This window comes from Candoia aspera, chromosome 1 (genome assembly GCF_035149785.1).
Source record: "Candoia aspera isolate rCanAsp1 chromosome 1, rCanAsp1.hap2, whole genome shotgun sequence".
Lineage (NCBI taxonomy): Eukaryota > Metazoa > Chordata > Lepidosauria > Squamata > Boidae > Candoia > Candoia aspera.
This window is the reverse complement of record NC_086153.1, coordinates 234,634,971-234,643,745: the sequence shown is the minus strand read 5'-3', so window position 1 is coordinate 234,643,745 and position 8,775 is coordinate 234,634,971.

The window sequence follows — 8,775 nt, the reverse complement described above, 5'->3', positions numbered from 1 at the left end:
ATTGCCAAGGCTCTGTAATCCAGACTGGCATTTCTGCAGCTGGCTTCACAAACAGTTGGAAGCAGCACAGGAGAGAAGCGGCTTGGGCTGTTGTTTGGAACTGTGTTTGTCAAGATGGTTTAGGTGGCTGGTGATAAAAATGAACATGGTACAGTAGCAAAACTTTGCTGTACAGGCCATATTTCAAGCTTTGCAATTTTGCCATTTTCCTTCTTTAGAGACACAGTCATTCACATTCTAAAATGCCTCTGTGCTGTAAAATGCTTGGAATCTTTGAAAGCACTTTCTATCATCATTGTCGCATAAAGTTGAGAATGCCTTTGCCTAAGCCTCATCTATATTTTCCCCCATTATCCCAGTCTGTTAATGAACTGATATGACTAAGTGGTTGTCCTCACATGCCCTAACTGCAGCACAAACATGCCCCAATAACCGCTTTTAGATGATGATCCTTGTGATATTGCCTGCAACTACCCAGTTCACAATGGAAACAGCGTGAAGTCTATAAATAAACGTTTTCCCTTTTCTTCCAATTTAATGTTTGCCTTGACTGTGATCTAGAATGCTTTATGGATAATGAGCCTTGGCCACAAGATCCCTCTAGGAGCTAGGAGCTTGACCATTCAAGCTTGTAGGAGGTGGTTAGCTCCTGGGCTTCAAGTCACAAGCACCACACCATAAAGAGACCCTTGAGAGAGCTGTTAAGCCTTCCTTGCAAGATTATAGGAGCATCTGAGTGAGTGGTCAGTTAGATATTGGAAAATAACCTCAGCACCTTAATCTCTCCCTTTCCCCGTCCCCTGCCTGTGAGTGAGAAATTATGAAAAGGAGAGATGCATGTGACCAATATCTCCTGAGGGATAACATTCTTGGACTAAGATTTTGGAAAAATAAATTTCCTACCTGAATATTTGAAGACCATGGGTTTAGTCACCTGTCAAAAGTTTGCTTTACTCCTCCCCACCTGCACTCCTCCTTAAGGCAAAGGCTTGGTGAATGCTTGGCCACTAGTTGGGGACATTTGGTGCAACAAGGAACAAAGCCAGTAGACTCCAATAATCATTTCCCTTAATTTGTCTGCATTCAGCCTGTAAGAATAGAATCACTTGCAGGCTTCATTCCTCAGCAGAAAAGGGCTCATCCGTTGGGACAGCACAAATTATGCTGGAAGAGGAGAAGGGCATTGTGTGGCAGGAGAATGAGACTAAGTTGTGGCAATGACGACAAAAGCTCTGGAAGACTCACATACAATCAGTAAGAAGGAAGGGCAGTTTGCTGTACTACCACCCCTCAGAGCAAGAAAATGAGGAGTTAACTGCTGAATTACAACGCTTAGCAGCGCTTGTCAGCAGGAGTGACTGCAACGGGGGGACGGGGGATAAAAAAGGCACGGTGGTAGCTGCGACTGTGCTGAAGCCTGTGCAGTTGCCATTGCAGGGCTGTGTGGTCATGAGCACCATCTTTACTTTTTCACCCTGACCCCACCCGCCATGGATGCCCCTGCCAGCCAGCATGGCCACTCAGGTAGATGCTGGGAGTCTCTGCATGGTTCCAAATTCCATGTCCACCACTCTTCTGAATAAGGTTGAGAATCATGGGAGGAGCATCCCCAGAAAGAAGCGACTCTGCTGTCCATCTTAGCAAATGGGGTAAGGCAGGAGTGGGCATGCCGGCATGAAATAAATGGCTGAGCCATCATTTGGTCCCAGTTTCTTCATTATCACAAGAGAATGATCAAGTCAAAAGTACAAATTCCACCTCAGCTATTTATAAATACTCATCTCTGCTTTACCACCTCAGAGAGCTGTCAAAAAAACTATAAACTAAAATAAAATAATTTCCAATAATATTTCACATAAATAATAGAAGTACTGAATACAACTAACGTTCAAGTATCAACAGGAATTGTCAAATGGTTTTCCAAAACTATAAGAAAACAGAAGTTTTGACTTGGGAACAGAAGGGAAGAAAGAGAAAGGGAGCACATTTCTGGTAGCATCACAGGAAGACGATGGTCCCGACTTAACATCTAATGTGGGAAGAGTCCTGAAGGAAGGTCTCCATCCAGTTCTTCAAATGAATATGGGCAGACAGTCGTGAGAACTGAATGAACCACTGACAAGAAATGAAAAAAAGACTCATGAAAGAAATTTACTTTTGGAATTGCTTCATAATGATTGCTGATCATTACACAAAGTTGGATCTTGCAAAGTGTAATTATCTCTAACTCCAAATTAGACTCACATCAAACATAAACAAACATCAAACATAAATAACAACAAAAATAAGAACATGGGAAACCCCAAGCTAGCAGAAGAACAACTATCACTTAACCTCATACAGCCACCTGGCAGGCTCGCCATGGGATCCCCCAAGGGTGATGGAAGAATTGATGCTGGTGTTTTAGAGTTGGAATAACTTTCTGGTACAAAATGGCAGAGCTACTCACAGGCAAAATATTTGTGCTGGTGCTGGTAAAGCATGTATTTCTTTTTCTTCTTCCCAAGCTGCAACAGAAGCACAATGGTTTAGTGATGGGCAAAATAAACCACTCTTCAGGATAGCCCTAATAATCTCTCATCTTCATCAGCTCAAGAACTGCCAAAAGTTACTGGTTTTCCTCATTAAGGACATAATTTTTCTGTGACTTTACATATGAAATGACCTGATCCATTCCATCTCGATAAAAGTGGAAATAGGACAAGCAACTTTATTATTCCTGGAGGGTGAAGAGTGCTTATTTGCAGTACTATTTTTTGATGGAGTTTTTAAAGGTTAATAAAAGAACTCCAAGCAGCTAACAACAATCTTGCAAAGTAGAAGCGTGAACCAAAAGGGAACTTGCATATTAAGCTTAATTATGTTCAGAAAATAATTCAGTCTTCACACAGTAGTTAGATGAAGAGAAAAAAAAGGTAGCTTACATTTATTCAGTAGATCTGTATACAATCAGCTTCATAGCAGAAAGCACTTATTAATCACTGGTTCTTTGTAGACACATTTTCTATGTGCAATAGAAATGTCTGTGTGCAAGCGAGATGAAAGGGGACGAGAGCTGCATTCTGCAGCACCTCCTGTTTGCAGGTCTGCCAGAAGGGTAATGGAGATTGTTAATCCCCTAACCCAAGAAGAAGGAGGAAGTGGAAATCAGGTGACCCACGTGACATCCCACAAGCACAATAGAGATGCATTTACTAGAAAGACCCCCTTATGCTTATGAGACAATGCTGAGCTGACCCCTGATAATTCCAACATTTTTGGCATCATGGAAGTCACTGCTGTGAGATGGGTGACTCTATAAATCATGTAAATAAATCATATAAATAAATACATTCCTACATAATTTGTTTTCTGTGACCTTAAATATGAAGTGACCTGACTGATCCCATCTGGACAAAAGTGGATACTGGAGATAGACAACTTTTCTGTGTCCAGAAGGTGAAGAGTACAGTAATATTTGCAGTAATACTTTTGTCTTGCTGGAAGCTCATAGGAGTCCTAATGACATAATCATACCATTCAAATCAGAATAGCCAAGACTTTTCAAGTTTTTTTTAATATTTAGCATGGTAGTTTCAGACTGGGCAGGTTTAGGAAGATTTTTTTCATTTGTTTTCTACTGCAAATCTGCAGCAAATGGCATAGCACATCTACTGCACTATGTTGCTGAATCTCAGTGGTTTGGGGGTTTGGGGAACTTCAAAAGAAAATGAACAAGGGGAATCAGGCCCTGCATGCAGCCCACAAGCCACTGACTGCCCATCTCCGATTGCAAGATGTGCAGGAATTTATACTTCTTTGAATATTATTGAGCAATTCTGCAATCAGAATGCATATACAAGGCACATTTAAGGAGAAAATGTCGGAAATCTGAGAGAAAATCAAAATTACTGATTTTTTTTTTAAAACCATAGAACAATGTTGAAGTATGTGCTTGTGGCTGAACATGTACAATTTAATGAAACTGGGGAAAAATTGCTAGATCCTCTCTAATTAAAGGTAGGCATTTCTATATCCTTTACATTCTTGCAGCCACTCCAAGACCTTCCCTTTACTCACCTCCACAGAGAGGGGCTTCCCTAAGCTGAAGAGAAATGGGTGCATATTGAGATCAGGATCCTTCCGGAAACAGTTGGGTTTGGCGTGATGCTGGTTATGCATATCAAGCCACCAGGTCCTTGGCCCACCCTGAGTAGAAAAGGTTGAAATACATGTACATACATACATACATACATACATATGTACCAGCCTTCATTTGTTCTTTGTCTTTTTTATATAAAACTTTTTTATTTTTTCCCCAAAGTATAATTAAGATACAAAAAAGGAAGTACAGAATAGATAGAAAACAGAACTAAAGAAAAAAGAAAAAAACAATAAAAATGTCAATCGAGAGAAAACAGAAACGGAAAGTGGCTTCCGACTTTCTCCAGTACAGATATAGATTAAGATGAAGATATACATACATACACAGATACATACATACACACCAGTCTTCATTTCTTCTTTGGAAGAGCTATTACCATATAGTTATTCCTGATCTAGCTGGTTTCTCCTCTTCCCTCTCCCCCAGCTCCAATTGCTAGCACAATAGAAAAGGATAGCAATACAAAAGTAACTGAGCAAATGGGGAAATCATGGAGCCATCCCTTCCATTTTCAAGGGCAATAGGCTGATGAGACAAAAGTCACAGTTATTGTCCTAACAGTCAGGAACCACACTGAGATGAGGAATAGGTCTCTAGTGTTTATTACTGCTACATAAGACAGAAAATCCTAACAAACTGAAGAAGCGTGGGAAAAACCCAGACAGATAAACCCCAAAAGTCAAGGCGGGTCTGTTCTGTGTCTCTTTGAATGGCTGCTTAACTCCTCAGTACTACGCATGCATTTTCCCCCCTGGATAGGGGCCCCCTCCTGCTCACCATCAGTGCTCATGACATCACCCTCCCCTCCAGATTTACATTCCATTTCAGCTCCCTCCTCGCTAGAGTTTCTTCCTTCCTCCAAAGTCTCATGATAGTCCATCTCCCCCTCCAAGCTCCCATGGGAACTGGGCAATGGTGGAAATTCTTCAAAGGAAAACTCCTCCAAGGACGAATCAGTGCTGCTCTCCAGGTCTGATAATGCTTCTGGCCCAGGTGGCTGCTGCTGGAAAATAGCTAGATAATTAGAAGATTCTTCCCCCCTCCCCCTTGGGAAATGCAAGCCCGAGGTGGAGGGCTGAGGCTCCCCCTCCTCCTCTCGCTCTGGCCTCAGAGCCTCTGGTGGGGGTGGAGGTTGCCAACTTACAAACTCCTCTGCTTGGGTTTCCTCTGCTTGCTCAGTCAAGTGAGGAATCTCTGGTAGAGTGTGAGGCTTGGGTTTGTAAGGGAAAAGCTGATGGAATTGTTGAACCAGTGCTGGTGCATGCACATCTCTGGTATTTTCCCACGTGTGCTCTTCCTCAGGGTATCCTTTCCAGTGTATTAAATATTGGATGCCCCTTCCCCTCCTCCTAGAGTCCAGAATCTCCTCGACTTCGTATTTCTCCTCCCCCTCCACAATTACTGGAGGTGGGGGGGGGCATTTGCGATCATAAGGCACTTGGGGGAGGGACTTTGGCTAGCAATGCTCTGTGAAACACTGGATGGACTTTCATGGATGCTGGTAGCTTTAAACGATAAGCCACTGGATTTATCTTCTGTACCACAGTGAAAGGGCCCACAAACTTAGAGTCCAACTTCTTGGAGGGCCTGGTAGAGGTCAAAAACTTGGTAGAGAGCCATACTTTGTCTCCTACCATGATTGCTGGCCCCTCTTGTCTGTGAGCATCTGCAGCTCTCTTGTAAGCACTCTTTGCCCTGTTCAGCTGCTCCTTTAACAACTCCTGTGCGGCTTGTTGCTCTTTAAGAAAATCAGCTGTGGCTGGAACAGTTCCCTGCTGGGACGAGGTGGGCAACACCCGAGGGTTAGCCCCGTAGAGTGCTTGGAAAGGAGACATATTGGTAGAGGATTGCACAGAGTTGTTATAAGTAAATTCTGCCATGGGGAGCAGGGCTGGCCAATTGTCTTGCTGATAAGTGGTGTAACACCTGAGATACTGCTGTAACCATTGGTTAATTTTCTCAGCTTGCCCATTACTAGCCAGATGATGCAATGATAATAGGTGGATCTGGACCCCTAATGACTGGAAAAGGGCCCTCCAGAACCTGGAAGTGAACTGAGGGCCTCTGCAACTCACCAAGTGATTTATCATGCCTCTATACCTAAAAACATGGTCCATAAATAACTGCACTGTGGCTTGCGCAGATGGGAGGCCCTTGCAAGGAATAAAATGCGCCATTTTAGTGAAAAGGTCCACCACCACTAGTATGGAAGTCAGCCCCTGGACCAGGGGTAAATCAGTGATGAAATCCATGGAAATTGTATCCCAAGGCCTACTGGGGGTGGGTAGGGGTTGCAAGAGTCCTGTGGGCTTCCCTAGGAGAGGCTTGGCTCGTCTACAGGTATGAAAAGAAGCAATGTAACCCTTTATGTCTGCAGTCATCTTAGGACACCAGTAGTCTCTCAGATTTCTATGGAGAGTTTTGAAAACACCTCCGTGGCCTGCCGTTTGATGGTCATGGCAAAGTCTCAGTACTTCTTCCCTCAATGAGGGGGAAATGTATAATCACCCGCTATGCCAGAGGATTCCTGCTTCCACATTAAATGGGGAGGCAGTGTCTTGCAGGCCCCTCTGGAGGTCATCCATCCTGGCCCTGGCATATGGGTCCTGTTGTTGCTGAGCTCTGGCTCTTGTAAATAGGTCCTCTGCTTGTCTGCCTGCTGCTAAAATCTCTGTCTGGTTCCCCCTCATAGACTGATCAAAGTTGTGAGGTTGTAATATAGTAGCCTGGACCTCCTGGTGAGTAGTGGGGGTTGCCTGAATGGATTGAGATGAGGCATCTGCCAAACGGTTCTGCACCCCGGGAACATAAGAAATAACAAAATTGAAACGGGAGAAAAACTGGCTCCATCTGATTTGGCGTGGGGTGAGGGATCTGGTGTTTTGTAGAAGCTGTAAATTCTTGTGATCAGTGCAAACTTTCACAGGAAAGGTTGTACCTTCTAGCCAGTGCCTCCACTCTTGAAATGCTGCTTTAATTGCCAGCAACTCCTTGTTAAAAACATCATAGTTTCTCTCTGCCGGTGAGAGTGTGTGAGAGAAAAAGGCACAATGTCTTCCTTTCTTTGTCAGTATATTGCAATAAAAAAGCGGTGATAGCAAAATCTGAAGCATCTGAATGCATTATGAATTGCTTCATGGGATCAGGATGTTTTAAAAGCGTCTGGGATGCAAAGAGTTGCTTAAATTCTTGGAAGGCTGCTTGCTCCCTCTCCCCCCAAATGAATTTTGATCCTTTCTTCAAAAGCTGTGTGAGGGGTTTAGCCCTGTCACTAAATTTATTTATAAATCTTATGTAAAAATTGGAGAATCCTAGAAATTTTTATACATCTTTCACATTTCGGGGGGGTTGCCAAGAGAGAATTGCCTGGACCTTTGAAGGATCCATGGATATGCCTTCTGTTGATATTCTATAGCCCAGGAAATGTAATTCAGTTAAATTGAAGGCACACTTCTCTAGCTTGGCGAACAGCTTGTTCTTTCTCAGTCTTTGTAAGACATTATGTACATAGGTTACATGAGTTGTAGCATCCTCAGAGAATATTAATATGTCATCTAGATAAATGACCAGATACTTATCTAGTAAATCAGAGAAAATTTGATTCATAAATCGGGAAAATATGGCTCCTGCATTAGTCAAGCCAAAGGGCAAAACAAGGTACTCAAATTTACCAAACCTGGTATCGAAGGCAGTCAGATATTCATGCCCCTCTTTCATCCAGATCAGATTGTACGCATTCCTGAGGTCCAACCTAGTAAAAATGTATGCTTTCTGTAAGCGATCCAGCAGATCAGATATTAGGGGGAGTGGGTAATTTTCCTTGACCATGACTTTATTGAGGGAGCTGAAATCATGTACTACTCTCATGGGTGTCTCCTGGGTTGCCGGTGCCAACGGGTCAGGCTTCTTTGGTATGAAGAAGGTAGGAGCAGACGCTGGGGAAGTAGAAGGTCGGATGAAACCCTTTTGGAGATTAGAATCCAAGTAATCTTTTAAGGTGGCTAGTTCCTTGGGGGACATGGGGTATTGTTTCCTTGCTGGAATCTTGGCTCCTGGTATCAACTCAATGGTGCAATCACAGTCCCTATTGGGGGGTAGTGCTGTGGTCTCTTGTTCACTGAAAACGTCTGCAAAATCTGCATACTTGGTTGGCAACTGGACCCCCTCTGCTTCCGTGACTGCGTTGGTTGCTGGAGAGCGGAGAGCGGCTTGAATCTTGTGGTGCTGGCATTCCTTAGCTGGGAAGGAGACTGCTCCTGTAGTCCAGTCCAGCAATGGGTTGTGGATCTTCAGCCAAGGTGTGCCCAGGACTATAGGCACATTAAGTGATGCAGTAACATAAAGTTGGATCCACTCAGTGTGGTCTCCTGTTGTTAGTTGCAAAGGTTCTGTGAAACTTCAAATCAGTCCTGCCTTGAGGGGCTGGCCATCAATGGTCTCAACTTCTATGGGACGTGGCAATTCCATGGTTGGGATGTTCAGGTCTTGTACAGTCTGTACATCAATAAAATTGGTGGAAGCTCTGGAATCCACGAGGGCCTCTAGCTTGACCTGGTGCTCTGGGTTTACATGCATTATGACTGGTAAGTAGTAAAAGGATTGCCTGGAATCCTCGGAATGAGCCCTTCTTA